Source organism: Notolabrus celidotus, chromosome 20 (genome assembly GCF_009762535.1).
Source record: "Notolabrus celidotus isolate fNotCel1 chromosome 20, fNotCel1.pri, whole genome shotgun sequence".
Classification (NCBI taxonomy): Eukaryota; Metazoa; Chordata; class Actinopteri; order Labriformes; family Labridae; genus Notolabrus; species Notolabrus celidotus.
Window position 1 is genome coordinate 8067829 of NC_048291.1, and position 20107 is coordinate 8087935.

At 40.9% G+C, this 20107-nt stretch overlaps 1 long non-coding RNA gene and 1 pseudogene across 1 annotated transcript; one reads left to right on the forward strand and one right to left on the reverse strand.

Moving 5' to 3' along the window:
• Window positions 1–74: 74 nt before the first annotated feature.
• Window positions 75–18545, reverse strand: LOC117832715 (annotated as a pseudogene).
• Window positions 7514–8561, forward strand: LOC117832766. Its single transcript, XR_004635248.1, has 2 exons — window positions 7514–7632; window positions 8073–8561. It is a non-coding gene; the product is annotated as an uncharacterized LOC117832766 (long non-coding RNA).
• Window positions 18546–20107: the final 1562 nt, after the last annotated feature.

A 20107-nucleotide genomic window follows, 5' to 3' on the forward strand; every position in this document is an offset into this window, starting at 1 on the left:
ACCTTTAACAGGTTTTGAGTCCTTGCAAATAAAAAATAAAAAAACCACACGTTTCTTACAATTGAAGAGCTGTATTCAGTGTTAGCTAACAACATATGATAGCATTTAATCATTGAAACTACAATCAATATTAGCTAGGAATTCACACTTTTGTTTCATATTATACAATAAACTCATAATGTCAGCTATAAATTGTAGTAAAGCTCATGCTAGCTTGGGAAAGCTAACATACAGTATACCAACAGTTTTCACTGAAGAAGAGATGAATACGATACAATCTACTAATCTAGATATTTTAATCATGGATTATTTTTCTTTTTTAGCTCACTTAACATTTTTTGAGGACTGAATCAAGAGAGACATTTTTTTTAAAAAGAGCTGACAGCATCATTTTCCACAGTTAATAAAAACTAGCATTTTGCTGATGAAATCTGGTCCCGCTGAGGATTTTATTCCTCTTTACCAGCATCTCTGCTTTTTGATCGCAGTTTGTTGAGCTGTGACTCGGCGACGTCGGCTCGTTCTTCAGCTTCCTCCAACTCATGTTGAACTTTCCGGAACTTCAGCAGATTCACGCTGGTTTGTTCCTCCTGAGTGACCAGGTATTGCAGAAAATTAAAGATTTATCTAGACGTCTTCGTTTAACTTGAAACTCAGTATTCACATAGCTATACTCACCGCCTCTTCACACTGACGTTTGTACGCTTTCACTTTCAGCTGCAGTTTGTCGACTAAATCCTGAAGTCTCACCGTGCTCTTCTTCTCCTCCTCTACCTGAAACATTCAACAACTTATTAAATTTCTTTTGAACATTTTACTCAAATCTCTTCTGGTAAAATTATATAACAGCAATAACTCTTACCTGATAAGTCAGCTCTTTGATTTTCCGCTCATATTTCCGCAGACCTTTCATTGCCTCTCCACCGCGTTTCTGCTCCCCCTCCAACTCATTCTCCAGCTCACGGACCTGAGAACAGATTGATTCTCTTTTATTTATGCTTCTCCAGAGAGCAGCTTCTCTCATTCATTCATCCTTTCAATCTCAGTGATTTATTGTTTCTGTCTAAGATTGTTTTGTTTGATTCTTCGTACACGAATCTCCAGTTTCTGCAGCTCTTTCTTCCCGCCCTTCATGGCGATCTGCTCAGCCTCATCGAGTCGGTGCTGCAGGTCCTTCACTGTAACCTCCAGGTTCTTCTTCATCCTCTCCAGGTGAGCACAGGTGTCCTGCTCTTTCTTCAGCTCCTCTGCCATCATGGCTGCCTGTGTTTAAATTCAGAGGCTTAGCAGTTTGATCTGTTAATCAATCATAACATAATTTAACAAAAAGAAAATAAATAAAAGAGAGAGACTCACGTCTGTTACAGCCTTTTTAGCTTTGTCATCTGCATTTTTGGCCTCCTGGATGGTTTCCTCCATTTGAGACTGCAGCTGATTTAAATCTGACTCTGCCTTCTTCTTCGAGTTTAGCAGACTGCCATTCTGTTAAAACATCAGTTAAAGGATAGAACCATAAACATATGACATATCTTATTCTCCTTTATTAAACATTCTGTCTGTGTTTTGTCTTCTTGTTTTCCTGAGATATTCTCCGTCCAGTTGTCTCCTCACCTGAGTGTGCAGCAGCTGAACTCTCTCACTGACTTCCATCACTTCCTGTTCGGCCACCTTGCGACACCTCTCAGATTGTTCGAGCGCTGCCGTCATCTCTTCAATTTCGGCTGTCATCAGAGTGTTGCGGCGCTCTGCGATGGCGAGCTGCTCCTTGAAGTCCTCCTGGCTGTGGAGAGCTTCGTCCAGGTGGACCTGCGTGTCCTGATGCAGGAGATTTCAGAGTCAAAACATCGAAGCTGTTTTGTTTTTCAAAGATTTATATCAATTACTTTCATGGCCTCCTACAAACCTTCAGCTGAGTCTGGACAATCCTCAGCTGTTTGGTTGATTCTGCTGCCTGTCGGTTAGCGTGTCCAAGCTGGATTTCCATCTCGTTCAGGTCGCCCTCCAGCTTCTTCTTTGTCCGTACAGTCTCGTTTCTGCTGCGTGTCTCTGCATCGAGTGCATTCTGCAGCGTATCCACAGTTCTCTGATAGTTCCTTTTCAGCTGCTCGATCTCCTCGTCTTTTTCCACCACCCTTCTGTCAACCTCAGATTTGATCTGGTTCAGCTCGAGTTGCAGGTGCAGGATTTTGGCTTCTTCGTGTTCCAGTGATGACTACAGAGAAGTGAGAGAAACACTTCAAGTTGTTTGAAGAAAAAAAGGAATGAAAAGGTGTTTAATGAGAGGAAACAAACCTCGACTTCCTCCAGAGCGGTCTGGGTGTCTCTCTTTTCCTGCTCTGCATGTTTCACAGACTTCTCCAGCTCGTGGACAGTTTTTGCATATTGTGCAACCTGCTCCGTGATGTCTGAAATCTCCTCTGGAAATAAACAGTAAAACACATTTACCTCAAAAAGAAACATAAAAGAAAGATCATTTGTTTTTAGTAGAACTCTTACGCTGCAGGTTTTTATTCTCTCTCTTCATGGTCTCCAGATGATCCAGAGCCTCTTCGTATGAGTTCTTCAGCTTGAAGAGTTCGGTACTCAGCCCCCTCGACTCTCTCTGAGAAACTTCCAGATCTGTTTGAGTCTCCTCATATTTCTGCTTCCATTCAGCAAGAACCTGTGGACGAGAAAACGTGTGATCAACGCTGCTGAAAGAAATAGAGAAATGTAAACAATGAGGACTTACTTTGTCAAAGTTCCTCTGCTTCTTGTCCAATGAGGCATTGGCTGCATTTGACCTCTCCACCTCCACCATCAGATCCTCAACCTCGGCTTGCAGACGCTGTTTGGTTTTTTCCAAAGATGCACATTTGACATTTGCCACCTCGGTCATCTCCTCAGAGTCCTGCAGCCTCTGAGCCAGCTTCTTCCTGAACAAACAGTTAAACATGTTAAAGCTTAAGGAAAAATCATCTCCAGAACTTTTTTAAAAAATGCAGACATATCTCACATGGCCTCTTTAAGGTCCGTTAGGATGGATTATTATTTATTCTCTGTGCTTAACCAGCTGTCTTATTAATTACCTGGCTAAATACTTGATTCTGATAGGTAAAAACCTCATAAAACAGTTCTCAATATCAAAGCAACAGCAGGGACAACACACAAATTAAACTAAATCAAAATGCAAAAATGTGGTAAGAACTTTTCCTGACTCCCAGGCTGGTCCTGAGAGCGACAGACAGCAACTGGTCACAGATGTGAGAGCAGCCTGAAGAGCTACTGGACCCCAACCATCTCTAATACGGGAAAAGAGGAGCAACATTCTGTCCTGCAATCCAGGCAGAGGTAGGGAGCAGGTGAGCGCATCTCAAATACATCTCTAAATAATCTTTAAAACAATATTTTGTCTTTACTTGGTAGCTGGTAATAAGCTGGACATTGTATAGTGAGCAGGCATTTATGCAAATTAGAATCCCTTCTCATGATCCTGCTCACCCTGTCAGAATTCTAATTTGCATAATCACCACACCCTGTTTGATCTCTATGATGCACCAACATTTCACCTCCATGAAACATTTAAAATGAACATCCTGTTTCAGGTGTCAGGAGTTGTTATTTCTCACTTTGCCTCCTCGAGCTCCTCGGTGCGTTGGATGGCGTCTGTTTCGTATTTGGTCCTCCACTGAGACACGTCGCTGTTGGCCTTTGACAGGCAGCGATGAAGCTCAGCTTTGGCCTCCTGCTCTTCCTCGTACTGCTCTCTGAGCAGATCGCAGTCATGACGAGACGATTGCAGACCGTGAGCCAGAGCGCTCTTAGCCTGAAACAAGGAGAATATTTGGGGTTTTGAATATATTCCTTCTATTTGACATCACTGCTGTGTCTGTGATACAATCGAATAAGAAGATTGTTTCCTTTAAGAATTTAGACCTTCATTTCTTCGTCCAGAAGTCTCTTCAGCTCCTCTATTTGTTGGTTGCAGACAGATTTGACTCGGCTCAGCTGGGAGAGACTCATTTCTTTCTCCTCCAGCAGACGTGAGAGTTCAGCTGTTCATGAGTCGGACACAAATGAATCAACACACCAAATTTGTCACTTAAAAAAAAAAAAGAAGTTTGCATTGATCAATAAATGTACCATTTTCTGTCTGCAGACGAGCAGAAAGAGTCGTAGAATCACTCAGAGACTTCTGAGCTTCTTCTGCTTTGGTTTTATATTCGTTCATTTGATCTTCCATGCTCCTGGACGTTTTCTCCAGAACAGCCTGAAACACGAGTCAAAGACAGATTTATAGATTCAGCTATGAGTGGATGGAAACAGATTTTGAAACAGAAGTAAAAAAGTTTTTGATACCTTGCTTTTCAGGACGCTCTCCATGTTGCTCATCATGTCATCAATCTCCATCTTCAGCTCACACTTTTCTTTCTCCAGCTTCTGTTTCACTCTCTGGATGTTGTCGATTTGCTCGCTGAGCTCGGCGACACTGTCCGCCTGTTTTCTGCGGAGAGTTGCAGAGATGGATTCGTGTTGCAGCGTGGACTCTTCCAGGTCCCGTCTCAACCTCTGAAACTCTGTGTCTCTCTTCTTGTTGAGTTCGGCCTGAGCAACGGTTGCTCCTCCCGCCTCCTCCAGACGCTCGCTGATCTCATCCAGCTCTCTGGAGAGGTCGCATCGCTGCTTCTCCACTTTAGCTCGGGCCGAACGCTCTGCCTCGATTTCCTCCTCGAGTTCCTCTCCGCGAGCCTGCAAAGGATATTAAATGTGATATTAAGAATGCTATTTTTTGGGGAATAAAACATGGAAATGCTAGAGTATCTTTTATTTTATTCACACCTGAAGCTCTTTAATCTTCTTCTGCAGCTGAGTGCTGAGAGTTAGTTCATCCTCAATTCTGCTCTGCAGGCCGCTGATTTCAAAGTCTTTTCTGGAAAACAAAGGTAATTCCCTCAGGGTTGAAATAGTGTAATGTATGGACTAATGTTGCCTTCTTGCGCCAAATAAAGTTTCAATGAAGTTAAAAAATGGTCCAGCTTCAAAATGATGCTAATGTTTTTTGCACGGTTACATTATTCTAATTCTTAAATCGTTTGAAATATTAAAACATCACACTTTTTTAGCCTCTCCTCCGCCTGCTGTCGGTCGTTCTCCAGGTCCATGATGGTTTCGTGGCTCAGCTTCAGATCCCCCTCCAGTTTTCTTCTGGATCTCTCAGAGTCTGCATGAAGCTTCTTCTCGTGTTCCAGCGAGTTCTCCAGCTGAATGAGACGCTCACGTCAACCATGAATCTGAATTTAATCTGTGCAATCCAATGAAAACCAAAACCGTCTGTTGGTCCCACACTCACATCATCGACCTGCTGCTCCAGCTTCATCTTGATCTTCATCAGGCCGTTGACTTTGTCTTCCTCGGCCTGCAGGTCGTCGAGTGTCTGCTGAGGACCTCCTGCAGAGCCTTCATCTCCTTCGAAGACTTCATCAGGTTTTCCTCCAGAGAGGAGAGCTCTTCCACCAGATTCTTCACCTACATAACAACATTTTATAGATTAGATTAAGATTAACACTAATACATAAAAACAAAATGTCGACGTGATGAAGGCGATCTGAAGAACCTTGTTTTCAGTTGCGTGTTTTTCTTTCTCCACTTTGGCAATGGTGAGTTCGAGGTCGTCGATGTCTCTCTTCAAATCAGAACATTCATCCTCCAGCTTCCTCTTCTTGGCTGTGATCTCTGCGTTGATCTCCTCCTCTTCCTCCACCCGCTCTGAAATTCCTTTAGTTTGGCCTCCAGGTGGATTTTACTCTTAATGAGACCTTCACACCTCTCCTCTGCATCGCACAGGTTCTCCCTCTCCTGAAAGCAGGGGTACAAAGTGTTAGAAAAATCAGGTCGAGATTTCACTTCCCATCCATCTATATATCCATCTTCCATTTTTTGTCCATTTATCCTTAAAGTTATCTACTTATTCATCCTACCATCCATCCTCTCATCCATCTAATCATCCATCCATCAGTATAGCCACCAATGCATCCATTCATTCATTCATTCACCGATCCAACCAACCCTTAACCCATCATTGCGTTCATTCATCTGTCCATCCATCTACCCTGTCAATTCATATCATCCATTCTTTCATCTATACATCCACCAACCGCTCCAGTTATGCAATTAGTCATCCATCCATCCATCCATCCATCCACCCATCCATCCATCCATCCATCCATCCATCCATCTAACTGTTCAAACATCTCTCCATTCATCAAACCCTTTATCCATCCTCCCATTCATCTACCCAATCTTCAAATCATCCATCAATTATCTATCCGTCCAGTCATCTATCCATCCATCCATCATCCTTCTACTTATCTATTCATCCATTCACACCATCCTTCAAATTATCATCTGCTTGTTCATCCTACCATCCATCCTTTCATCCATACAATCATTCATCCATCTATCCATCCAAACATCTCACCATCAATGTATCCATTCATCCATTCATCCATCCATTCATTCATTCATTCATTCATTCATTCATTCATTCATTCATTCACTCATTCATTCATTCATCCATCAATGCGTCAATCATCTTTATGTTCATCTATTCATCCATCTATCTGTCTATTCATATCATCCATTCTTTCATCTATCCATCCACCAATCCTTCCATTCATGCAATCATCCATTCATCCAACTCTTCAAACATCTACAACATCTTTCCATTATTCATCATCCAAACCCTTTATCCATCCTCCCATTCATCTATCCATCCTTCAAATCATCTAGCCATTCATCTATTAATCTATGCACCCAGTCATCCATCCATCCATCCATCCATCCATCCATCATCCTTTTATTTATCTATACATTCATTCATTCATCTGACCATCCTTTACCTATCATTAAAGCCTAGCCATAGCCTCATTCTGTCTGTAAACCCACCCCTCCATCCCTCCATCCTCCTCAGGATTTACTTACTGCCTGAATTTGGAGGTAAAGGTCGTTTTTCTCCTGGAAGAGAACTACCATTTTCTCCTCCAGCTCCTTCCTCCGAGCCTCCGACTTTGCAAACTCTTCTTTGAGTCGAGCGAACTCCTCCTTCATGTTCTGCATCTCCTTCTCAGCCTCTGCGCTGCGTAACAGAGGCTTTATTTTGAAGTAGAGTCTCATCCAGGGCCAGTTCTTCACGTTCATGAAGGAGCGGATGTTGTACTGGATGATGAAGATGGACTCTCTGCAGAGTTAGATCAGGAAACGAAAACAACTTTGTCACTACCTTCAGTTTCATTCTAACTGGTTTAAATTGCCCAATAAGATACAAAGGGAAACGGTTGTTCAATCAAACTGAGGTTCAGTGTTGGTTTGACCCTTTTCCACTGCTGGTTCAACACGCTTTGTTTAAAATGATACATCACAATAATAATTCATTTATGAATTCATACAAAGTTAATTTCTTTCACTTCAGGTCGTTTGTGAATGTTATGAACAAAACTTGAGACCTTTTTTTGGTCATCTCCTTCATCCTCAGTCTGGTGACGTAACCTCTGGAAACAGCCTGAATACGAGTCAGCAACACAGACAGACGCTCGTCCCTCATCTCCTCCAGGAGACCCAGCAGCCCCGCTTTGAAAAACACCTGCAGGGTCAAAGGTCAGATCAGATGAAAACATAAAATATACTATTACACAAGCTAATATGAGAAAGAAACACATCTAAAAAGTTAATAAGAGGTAAGATTTAAAAAGTATAACTCTGTAACTGTTGAAGACATGACCTTTTTTGAAGTTAGAAAAAAATACCAACTGAAGAGTGCGAACTTTTTTTTTGAGTGTTAATAGAGATTTCAGTTTGGTTTTAATATGCATCTTTGCTCACTAAATCTTAGCCCTACTTACCCGCAGGTGTTTATTTACAATACTAAAATGTAAAAAAACATCAGTCCCTATCTAATTGGTATCGACCATCAGGAGAAGGTTATTATAGGTCATTGGTATAGGCTTAAAAAAATCCATATCATTCATGCCTTGTTCTGATCATAACACACTGACACAACCATAAATCACCTTTGTGTATCCAATCTGTACTGACAGTGATCGACGTCGATGGAGGACAGAAGCTTCTCTGACGCCTTCTTACTGTCGATGAACTGACCCTCAGGGATCGCACTTGCATTCAGAATCCTGTACCTCTGTCTGAAGTCTCCGTACAGGATCCTGCTGGGGAATCCTTTTCTGCAGATCCTGATTCCTTCTAAAACTCCATTACAGCGAAGCTGATGAAGAACAAGATGATGATCCATGGAGCCTGCAAGATGAAATTACATTAGTTATAAAGGTTCAGCATTTCATGGTTTAACATGTTGGCAATGAATGACATCATCCTTTCTCATATCTGGAGTGTATGAAGCTAGAGCAAGCAGCAGCTAGCTTAGCTTAGCATAAAATGCACTGGAAACAGATGGAAATAGCTAACATTGTTTTTTCACATGCACTTTAAAGCTAATCAAAATATTTTATTTTCCTTTTCATCTTTTTCTTTGAGTCAAAACTACATGCATTAAAAGTAGTCCATCTTCTCTATTATAAATACTCAAAGATCTGGGTTTCATTCACTTTTGCGCCCACTGTGGTGATCTGCTGTAAATGTAGGAGTATGACATTTCTGAACACTGAATTAGTTCCTTTTTCTTCTTGTTGTATCCTCGTTGATCTTTTCCTCATTTGCTCGACTGTATAAAGAAAGATCATAGAAAAGTTCCCTTCTGTCGGTTTGAAGAAAAAACAAACAGCTGTATGACAGACTGATTTATAACGGAAATGTCACCTCACACTTAGTTTTTAACAAAAACTCTGAGTAAGAACAGTAGTGAACAGTCATACACACCGAAACCTAAAACCTGGATTGTGCAGTTCTTGCTTTCATACCTGGAGTTTTGGTCTCGTTGGGGATGATGCACCTGACAAAGTGAGGATGTGTCGACCTGAGGTTCGCCATCAGTTTGTTCAGGTTCTCCTGTGAATAAATATCAAATCAGTCAAACAATCTATGAAGTCGCTTTATCTTCGCTCCTATTGCTGTCTTTAATAATAATAATAATAATAACAATAATAATAATAATAATAATAATAATAACGCTTTTCTAAAAACTCAAAGACGCTGCACAAAGGATACAGCATCATATAAAACAACAGAATAATAAAAACTTGATTAAAATACATTTAAAAGCAATCATAAGTTAAAAGCAGTTCTAAATAGGTGGGTTTTGGTGGATGATTTGAAGGTGGACAGGTTGGGACAGTTTGAATGTTAAGTTGTAAGGCGTTCCAGAGGGTGGGGCGGCGACAGAGAAAGCTCTGTCCCCCCAGGGTCAGTGCTTGGTGTCAGGTGGTAGGGAGAGGAGGTGGGCGTTGGAGGATCGGAGGTTACGGGGGGTAGGAGGGGGGCCTGGTTATGGAGGGCTTTGTGGGTGAGGAGGAGGATTTTAAAATGTATGCGCTGTTTGATAGGGAGCCAGTGGAGGTTTTAGAGGACAGGGCTGATGTGGTCACGGGAGCGGGTGTGGGTGAGCAGGCGGGCGGCAGAGTTCTGGATATATTGTAGTTTGTTGAGTTGTTTTGAAGGAAGGCCGTAGAAGATGGTATTACAGTAGTCAAGTCTGAATAAAGCAATATAAATGTTAAATATTGTTGATAATTACCCTGAATAGAGCAGAAACTGTCTGAAAAGAAGAGCCTTTTTTCTTGAAACTTTTCTTACTTCCATCAGAGCCTGCAGAAAAATAAGAAAAGAACATGAACAACATGATAACATTTACAAAATAGAAATGATAAACTGTACAGCAACATCATCATTTATTTATTTTATTAATTGCAAACATGGTGGTGGAAAATTTTAAATCAGTGCCTGTTCAGTCCACTTGGTGTGCTGTTGAGTATTTTTTTTTTGCTGATGTCAGACATGTTGTCTTTATCGTCCTCTAAAAACCTCTGATCTGTTGGACTCCAGGCCTGGCTCCGCTCATCATGACGGGTTATTGTTGTAGTCAAGTGAAAAACAATCTGGTGATAACACAGTGATATTTTCTGAAAACTAACCGGATGTTTTAATTTTGTTTTGATACCGGACTTCCTGTCCTGCTCAATCTGCTCTGTTGAGAGCTATGCTCGTGCTCCAGCATCTGGCAAAAATAGAAGTCTTGAGTATCTGATCAAGAGGACTTTGACCTGCGGGATCAGAGACACAGCCAAGAATGCAACGGAGCGGATCCAGTAGAAGTTAAATATTGACCGGAATTAAAAACCTATTAGATCCGGTGCCGTGACGGATCAGAGATGGACACGGATCAGGTGGAATTTGGATGTAAGAAAGAATTAAGGACAGCATTGTACAGGTTTTAAATTCAATGCAATGACCACTTTTGGATTTTTTAACAAGAAGTGCAGCATGAACATGTTCATTCAGGGAGGGAGATGAGGTTCACCTCACTTGTCACCACCCAGAGATAGCATTAGCCAACCTAGGGCAAAGCTAGTGCTGAATCAGCTCAGCCTTCACTTGGACAGAGTTTGTCAAAGCTGCCTCCTATAGAGAGAGTGCAATAAATAACAATCCTTCACCTACTTTTCGTGCAGAGACTGGCAGCTATTCAACTTTGAGGAAAACAATGGCTTTTGTTGAATGATAACACTGGAATAACACTCTATTACAGTGTTATTTTACTGACACTCTGAGCTTCTATTCTCTGTCCAGCTTTACTGTCAGAGTTAAGGAGTTTGAGTGTAGCAGAAAGGGTTTGCTTCAACCTGCATGGATGCGTGGACGTCACAGGCAGCGGACTCCTTCGTGACTGTAGCAGTATTATGTGACTTGCTGTCTCACGTTCTCCAGACTTCAGGCAGGACATTGAATCATATGACAGTCACACTGGGGTAAACCCTAACCCTAACTGTTCCTGTAATGGTACAGCTGTCCATACATTCAGTTAAGTTGGACGAGACTGTAACACAAACAGCTCTGTTTGCCAGGTTTTATCCATGAAGCCCATGCAGAAGTGTTATAAACTGCAATTAATTGAGAATCCGTTTGAGGCTGGCTGCAGAAACACCAGAAAGCACATAGACATGAATGGGAAAAAGACGATCTTTGCAGCATTAATAACATGTTTACAGTCTGGTTCAAAAAAACGGCCTAGCTCTACAAAGCTAATCTCTCTATCGGCACACACTGAACAGGGGGTGAATTTTTTTCCAACGCGATGGCTCAGAAGATATTAAGATTATGAGTTTTGCCCAAATAAGGACATGACTGACACATAGCTGTCGGCTAGGAGGCTCAAACTCCGCCCCTTTACGTCACACTCTGCCTGGTTGAGTCCGCATTTCCATATTGGCTGCCACCTCTGATTGGCTTCTTAACAGCGCTCAGGAAGAGATGAGTGACGACACGGATACTACGTCCATATTTTATGCAGTCTATGGTTTATCACAGTGTGGGTCAAGTCTGTGTGCGTCCCATTGTGTAAAAACTAAAATGAATGAAGTGACATGAAAAGCCTGACAAGTTTTCTTATCATATAAAATATATTTCACAAAGTTTTTCACAGAGCTATACTACAATACTTGGAAAATGTTCAAAATCGCCATAATAATTGATCTTGATTCCCACTTCTAAAACACATTAACTAGGCACTGATAGTACCACTATTTTACAACAGACATCTTATTATACAGTTTTGTTTCATTAATCATGGATTTTTCTGTGAACTGACCGTCAGCTGCAGCGTAGGAAGCGAACAACTGAGAGAGCAGCTTCAGAGAAGCTTTCTGGTAAAGTTGCACCACGTGTCATTCAGAGGATCTTTGTTCTTCTCCAGCCAGCCACTTAAGTTGTAATCGACGGTTCCGGCGTAATGCATCAGAGAGAAATGAGCCTCAGCCTTTCCTTTGCAGGGTTTGGGCTTCTGAAAGATGCTGTTCTTCCCCAGATGTTGGTCGTAAAGTTTGTTTTGAAGGAGCCATCTGTCGCCTTTGGGAACATGCACTCCTCCTCCAGAATGGAGAAAATCCCATCGGCTACAGAAGAGAGAGATGATCAGTGTTGAACCATGTGCATGTTGATGACATGATGTGAAGTTATTATAATCCCACCTTCTCAATGAGCTCGATGCAGGCGGCAAGTCCATCCCAAAGTCAATGAACTCCCAGTCAATTCCATCTTTCTTGTACTCTTCTTGTTCCAGCACGAACATGTGGTGGTTGAAAAAACTGTTGCAGTTCTCGTTTGTAAAGTTGATGCAGAGCTGCTCTAAGCTGTTTCATCTGAATAAATCAACAGGAAATCGTTGATTACACATATACTTAGAAAAATCTGTTGTATTTTACTCTCTTTACCTCAAATATCTCAAATCCCGCGATGCGAGGACGCCGATGAAATGCTGTCGGGGAAGTTTGGTGTCCAGCTGCTGGTTGATCCTTGTGACCATCCATAGAAAACAGCTTCTCGTACACGGCTTTGGACAGAGCACCTATCGCATTATTCACCTGAAGTTAAGATCGTGAGTGGTTAAAGAAACATTAAAAAGGTAATCAGGTGCAGATGTGTGTGGGTGTAGGACGATAGATTTGAAGTGGCCTCAAATACAGACTGAACTTGAGACGTATCGACCTGTACCTGCTGTGGAGTTTGTCCTTTGGTGACGTACTCATTCCCGACCTTTACTCGGGGGTAGCACAGAGCTTTGAGGCAGGTCAGCAGAGTTTCAGACCCATCAGGACGCCACTTTGTCTGCACTAAAGGATGCAATCATAGATGTTTATAAAAAAGCAACAATCAGGCTCAAAGGTGAAAAGAAGACACTGATAAACATGTTAAGTGTAAAGCTTTAAGTTCACTCGTCTCACCCTCGGTGCGTCGGGCTCCGCCTGCTCCTCGCGCTGCTTCTGCTTGAACTTCATGTTCCCAAAAATGCATTCACTGCTCCTGTCAGCTTGTAGATGCCGACCTTTTCCTCCGAGTTAAACCCAAGGATGTCGATGGCACTCTGATGAACACACACGATGTCAAAGATTGTTCATCTCAGTTTAACAGCGACACAGTACTATGATACATTGACTTGGACTTATAAGGATCATGTTGTGTTTTGGTTGGTGTTAGTTTGAAAAATGTCACTACATCAAACAACAACCTAATGAATTGTATTTTATCAGTTAGAGAATTATTTCTCTTTCATGTCCCTCTTATATAGAAATGTTTTTTTAAAAAGGTTTGAATGTATGAAGTCTCACATCAGTGGCCATCAGCTCATCACTGTCGTTGATGCTCTTTACTGTGATTTCTCCCTGACTGATGAAGGGATAGTCGTATGGGTTGGTGGTTATTAGCAGCATGTCTGAGAAGAGACAGAAATTATTCACAGTACCAGTAACATGATAATGATTTCTATGCAGCAGTGGACAGTGATGAAGTAAGTTAAGCTCCTGTGAGGAGGTTTTTGGGGGGGTTGCATAATGGGCTGAAATGAGTATTGATGACTCTTTTTAAGCTATAAAAGCAAACAAGACCATCAGCAACAAGATTGATTATTTCTGTGTAGTAATCTGTCATACCTTAAACCACTGACGGGGGGTAGGTGTCCGTCAGGCTCATTATGCTTCCATAAATACTTTTGTTTTTGTATTTCCATGGCGAAGATTTTTGATGAGTGATATTGTTTTGATATCAAAATAATGAGGCATTCGATTTTTGTCACAAAACACAACTTTCATATCTTCAGGACAAAATCCGCAAAGAGATAAGAGTGACCGCTTTGTCCACAGGAGGGGCCAAAGTCAACACAAACTGAAAGTTCTTCATAGGAGATTTAAGTATTTTTTTTTTAAAGTTATATTTTGCCCTTAATGTTTAGGACATCTGAAAAGAGACAGGAAATGTGAGGAGTAGAGAGTGGGGGAGGACATGTAGTAAATCGTCAAGGCTGGAATCGACCTGCAACCTCTGCGACGAGTGCTATAGTCTCTGTATATGGACCGCTGGACCAACAGCACCCCTACATGTTTTAGTATCAGTCCTTGATTTGAGTTTTATTTTTTCGGGTAAACTTGTTACCTCAACTGCACTACATTTCAAAGACAAACTTACATACATTACACATTACACTATATCTGACTCCACTGCATTTCTCAGATTGTTCCTTTAACTCGTTACTTTTGCTCTGAAGTTGACATTTTTTTCTTTTTAAAATTCCAACCCTTAAGACGATAAACTGTATTAGTGTATGGTTTATCAGCATTATTACTTGTTTACCTTTGCTTTTCCCAAAACTATCATTTGAACCTTTATTTATCCCGTAGACTAAAACTTAAAGGTTGTGACAGAATATTAATGTGGTTTGTCTTAAAGTGGTGTTGCAGTACCTGTATGTTTCGCATCCCCATGGCTTAAGTAGAGTAAACGCAGAGCAAACGTCACTCTGATCACTCGTAATTTTAGTATATTCAAATTAATAACTTAGTAAAAACAATAATCACACCCAGTACTGTGCCAACAGACTAAATCAATTTTCAACCAGGTTGTAGACATGTTTATTTTTGCTGTACAGACGAATGGGTGTGTGTGGCTTCTGGTGCCACTGCAGACAGCCTCTAGTGGACACTCTCAGAACGTCAGTTTTTATCACTTTTGCAATAGTTTAATTTCTCAGGACCAGAGGTTGTAGCTTGGTGTAGCCATAGTTCTGTTTCACAAGCAAATTGACTAACTAAGACTACATGTTAATCATGTTTTACTGTTATCTGTTTGAATTGATTCATGCCCTTTCATAAGCTTTTAGAGGATTTGGGCAAATCTATGTGTCACAGAAACATGTGGAAAGTGATTTATTACTGTCACACACTGCCAAATATTTGGATTTAAGAAAGTGTGTACTCTACCACGTTCTCTACCAGTCTTACATTATGAAAATGTTGTGAATCATAATCATAATCATAATCATAATGTTGTGTTCATTTTAACACACCTGATGGGGAAACACAACTAAATCCCTCTAGTGATTATTCCTCCTCCCTTGCAGGGGTGTAACATATACACATATAAGTAGAGACATTAAACAAAATAAAGTCATACTCACCGATCAGTTCAGGTTTCTTGTTGGACATGATCTGATAGAAGATGTGGTAGCTCCTCTCTGCCAGAAGCTGAAATGTCACTCTGGATTTTTCCAAGAGGTCTAAGAATGATTACAATTAGCACAAAAGATAAACATTGAAACACTCATAATGGATAATCAATAATATCATCAATGTTTTTAGAAAACTTACAAGTTTCAATATCAGCTGATGACAGCTTCCCCTTTGTTCCAAAGTGGATGCGGATGAATTTTCCCTGAAAAAGTGAAACAATCATTCCTGAGGTTTGTTATATAAGAAACACTGTGGACAGATCCTCTGCATCATATCTCGTCTTGCCACACTGTGATTTTTGTACTACATTGTATGGCATGTTTGATAGTGTATCATTGTATCAGCATGGTTTGAAATGTATCATTTTGTTTTGTGGCACACTTTTATACAGATATTTTTTGTATTGTACCGTATCATCTTAATATGTATTTTATCCTATCATATCAGATCACTGTTATACCAATTGGCTATCCTGTATCGTTTTGTATTGCATTATACTGGACTGTATTGTGTTCTTTCTTATGAGATAGTGTCTTTCTTGAAATCTCATAATTATAAACATGTAGTCTTTTAAATCAAATTACACACAAAGTTATTTTCCTGTGGAACTAGATGATATTCTCATGATGGAGAGACAAACTTTGTTGTAACAGTAAGAGTGATGACAACTCCCCTCCGCTCTGATCAGATAGATACTCACAAATCGAGATGAGTTGTCGTTCCTCACAGTCTTGGCATTACCAAAGGCCTCTAGCAGTGGATTGGCTTGGATGATTTGATCCTCCAGAGTGCCCTGTAACTCACATACAGGATTAAAGCTTAACATGTCTGTGTGTTTCAAAAGCAGCTGCTGACACACCTGGGGGGGGGGGGACCACCACGGAGAACGAGGTCTTAATACCCAGGCTGTCTGTGAGTGAGCCGGCTGAACAAAGCCTGAAGCTCCATTTACAGACAGCAGGTATCATGAGGGTGGCTGTGACACAAACTCTCTGGATTTTACAGTTTCCATTGCTTTTATGGTTCTTATTAATCAGGATGCAAAGGAAAAAAAACCCAGCAGATTCTCATTGTTTATAAGACTGTATGAACCACGGACAGTCTCAATGAAGTCATCTGTTTGTATCTGAAGAGGCATTTTAAAGCCGAAGTACCACTGTTTCCATTTGAAATGCTGATTCAACCTAACTTTCGATCAACCCGGAATGGACAAAAAGGTGGAGCCGGGACCCACCGTGAGCCTAGCGAACAGTTACATCACACCCACATGACACTCAACTTAACTACGTTAATTATGCAAATGTATGCATAACTCTCAGTCTTAATATCCTAGTGTAGATTATGTCACCATGGTTATCTAGCACAGGGATGCGGGACAACAGACTGTATAAATGGACGTAGTATCCATGATGTCACATCTGTTTGTGAGCGCTGTTTTGAAGCCAGTTGTCGGTGAGTGCCAGACTAGAAATGCTGAAACAACCAAACCTTGTTGTGCGTTGTGAGGTAAAGAGGCGGGCCTTTTGCCTTTTCGCTAACAGCTACAGGGTGCCTGCCTGTCAATCAAGACAGCCATGTCCTTATTTGGGCAAAACTCGTAAGTTTAATATCTTCAAAAATACAGAGTTATAAAAAATTCACCCTGTACAGTTTGTGCTGACCTAAACTGTAAAACTTTTAACCAGGCTGTAAACATGTTTATTATTGCTGTAAAGATTGCCTTTTTTGAATGGGTGTGCATGTGGTTTCCGGTTTTCTGCGGCCAGCCTCAAGTGGACGCTCGTGAACTGCAGTTTTAATAGTTCTGCCAGGCTTCATAATTTAAGACCGGAGGTTGTCACTTGGTCAGGACCCCCTGGATTCGCAATACACTAATGGGAGATCTTAAGATGTCTTCCAGAATGTTTTTTTCTCACGTAGTCTCAAACTGTATGTTTTACCCTTTATTGTAAAAATATTAAAAAAATAGTACTTACATTTGAAAAAAACTTGTTCATAAAAACATGAATTCGTTTTTTGCCGTTCTTGTTGCAAGATGAATCCTAAAGTTAGAGTTGGTTTAATAGTTAATTCAAAAAGCGTGAGTTGCAGCAGGTAAAATCATAACAGCACAGGAAACCTCAAGGCTACATTTCTGCAGACCAGCTAAATGAAGTATGAAGCAACATTTAATCACTCTGAGGGACGGTGGGGGTCGCCAGTCTTTGGCACCATCATTTTTGGGGGTCGCAGGCTGACAAATTTGGGAACTCCTGATCTAGCAATAACAAATCCAGCTTTGCCAAACTGAAAACTCTGACTTCAAGCTCAACAGACCCACTTTGCCTTCAGACCTCACTTCGGGTACCCCCAGGTCGCTTTTTTGTTTTTTTCAGAAGAAAGGACTGAACCTGCATTTTGCCAGTAGGTTGCCTTCTTGCTCGAGTCTCCAAATGATGCAATTGTTGCGAAATACTGGATGACTCTCTTTGTGTTGACCGTCTTCCCGGCACCAGATTCTCCACTGATGAAAGAACAGCACGAATGTTGTTTGGAATTTCTTGCATAGTAATGATATTATGATGGATAAACACTTTAAAGAGCACTCACGTGATCAGGATGGACTGGTTCTCTCGATCTGTATTAGGGAAACATATTCACAGAAAAATGTCAATGTCTTGGTCAATGTCAAACTGCTCTGACGTAAGAAAGAGTTATTTGTCTGGACTTAATCAGACCTGTGAGCATGAACTGGTAGGCGTTATCGGAGATGGAGAAGATGTGCGGAGGGGCTTCCTGGTCTTCCCTCTATATCGGCTACGACTCAGGGTTGTAGACTGGCGCATTTGTACGGATTAACGGGTGACACAGAAGAGTCCAGAGTACGTCTGAATACATGAGAAACACCAGGGTCTTACTTTTACAGATTCTCCTTTTTCAGTTTGGTTTTCAGAATTTTTAGATATGAAAATCAGCTTTCATAATTTATAGTTACATAGATCATCCAGGCAGCGTAGCGCTCTTTCAGGTAAACAGCACAGCCGGTTCATGGAGGTGAGTCAGAATAACCATGTCTTCAATCTTGTCAAACTTTGGAGGATTCATGGGCGAACATCGTCCAGGGCACTGCGATGATCTGAGTTCAAAGCTTAGTAAAGTCAAGGACAAAAATAGACAAAGGTAATAAGAAAAGTTATTTGAATTACCCACCTTTCTATCCTCTGTCTCACCAGTGACATTGGACCCATCTTGGCTTTTGATTTTCCCTTACATACTCCTGCTTTGGGTGGGCACAAACACGGCAGATTTGGCATCAAACGGCATGTTCTGAGCCGCGATTCTCTCTCGCTCAGATTTACGGAGGTATGGAGCTGCTACCCCAAATGTTTCCATCTCAGCGTCGCTCATTTTGTCAAGCTGCAGACATTTAATCAAGGAATCAATACTTCTGACCAGATATGGATTCAGGCTGAAGTCGGTGTTAAGTGAAATGATGAAGCATCAAACTTACCAGAGAGCTGCAGATAGAGAAGAAAAAGTCCAAAAGTTTGAGGATTTGAATGAGATTGTTTCAGAAGAATGAAACAGACATCCGTCACAGTAAAGAAACTCTGACAGCTTTTATAAGCACCAGCTTGGCCTGTTTCACAGCACCTACTTCTTCTATATTTGGAAATCCAACTGAAAAGTCATGTATGTCTATTTCGTCCTCCGAACAGTCTATGTATAGATGTATTGTGTCACTTTTACATGGTTTGAACAGTAATCCTTCAGACTGTCCATTAAAAAGCAATGATTGTTAAAGGCGACAGCTTAGGAGGCTCAAGGCCCAAACACAGCGAGCCTCATTTTCTGGGATCAGAGGAGATTAGGTCTGTTAGAGCGTCTTAAATTCAGTCTGTCTGCCAAGCTGACCACACATGAATGTTTGTCTTTATGTCGGGGACGACGAGACGTTTAACACATTCCAGACTGAGGCTGACTCCATTTAAACATAGTTCTTACATGTCCCTGAATGCGTTCAGAGTAACCAATATATCAATAATTATGTATACCTGAAGATAGAAAGAGAGAAAGACGACGATACTATATCTGAGATTTGTGATTTATCATACTGTTCTTTTACTTTGTGTTGAATTAATACGTTTCCCATAGACCAGGGACACAAGTTTGATTTCCTCCAGATCATTCAGCTCCGTCTGTTGGAGTATTCAGATTTTTTAGTAGCTAAATTGGCTAAATCAGACATTTTAACGTAGTGCCAAGAAAAAACCCAAAACAAAATCAAGGGAATGTAAAAACTGCTTCAAATGATTTTAATACAAGACAAGATTAATCCTGTTTTGTCCAAAAAGATTCACTCTAATCTTGCCTTACCGTGTTGTCATCGGCTATGACACAATAATAATTTGTTTTGGTGAATTTCTTCTGAGTTTCAACTCTGCACATGAGCTCTCCACATAATTCTGACAAAAATACAAACTAGTTCCCGAAACACCGCAGCAGCTCTCCTAAAGAAAGAATTCAAGTCCAAACTAACGAGGTTAAAATTAAACCCACCATAACTCCACAGATCCTCTGAGTGAGTTTCCATTAACATGACTCAAGTTAATACAGCAAAAGAATGTCTTTAAAGTTCACTGCATGCCACAAAGTTTACCGTGATTGAAGTGTTTATCTTCAGCCTCATCTAAATGAATGAGCAGCCAGTTGATTTCAATGAGGCTTTTCAGTGTCAGGCACTTTTCATCAGTTTGAATCAAAAGGTAAAAGACATTTTGTCAAATGCCGATTCAAATGGAAGTAATAACTGGTGAAGAATAAAACAGTTTGTCTGCTCTCAAAAATAGAGAAAAGTATTAAAACTAAAATAGGTTATGGAAATAAATGCAATTTAAAGCTCCTGTGAGGAACTTTGTGTTTGTCAATTTTGGCGCCCCCCAGTGGACAAAGGGTTTTTATGATTTGTT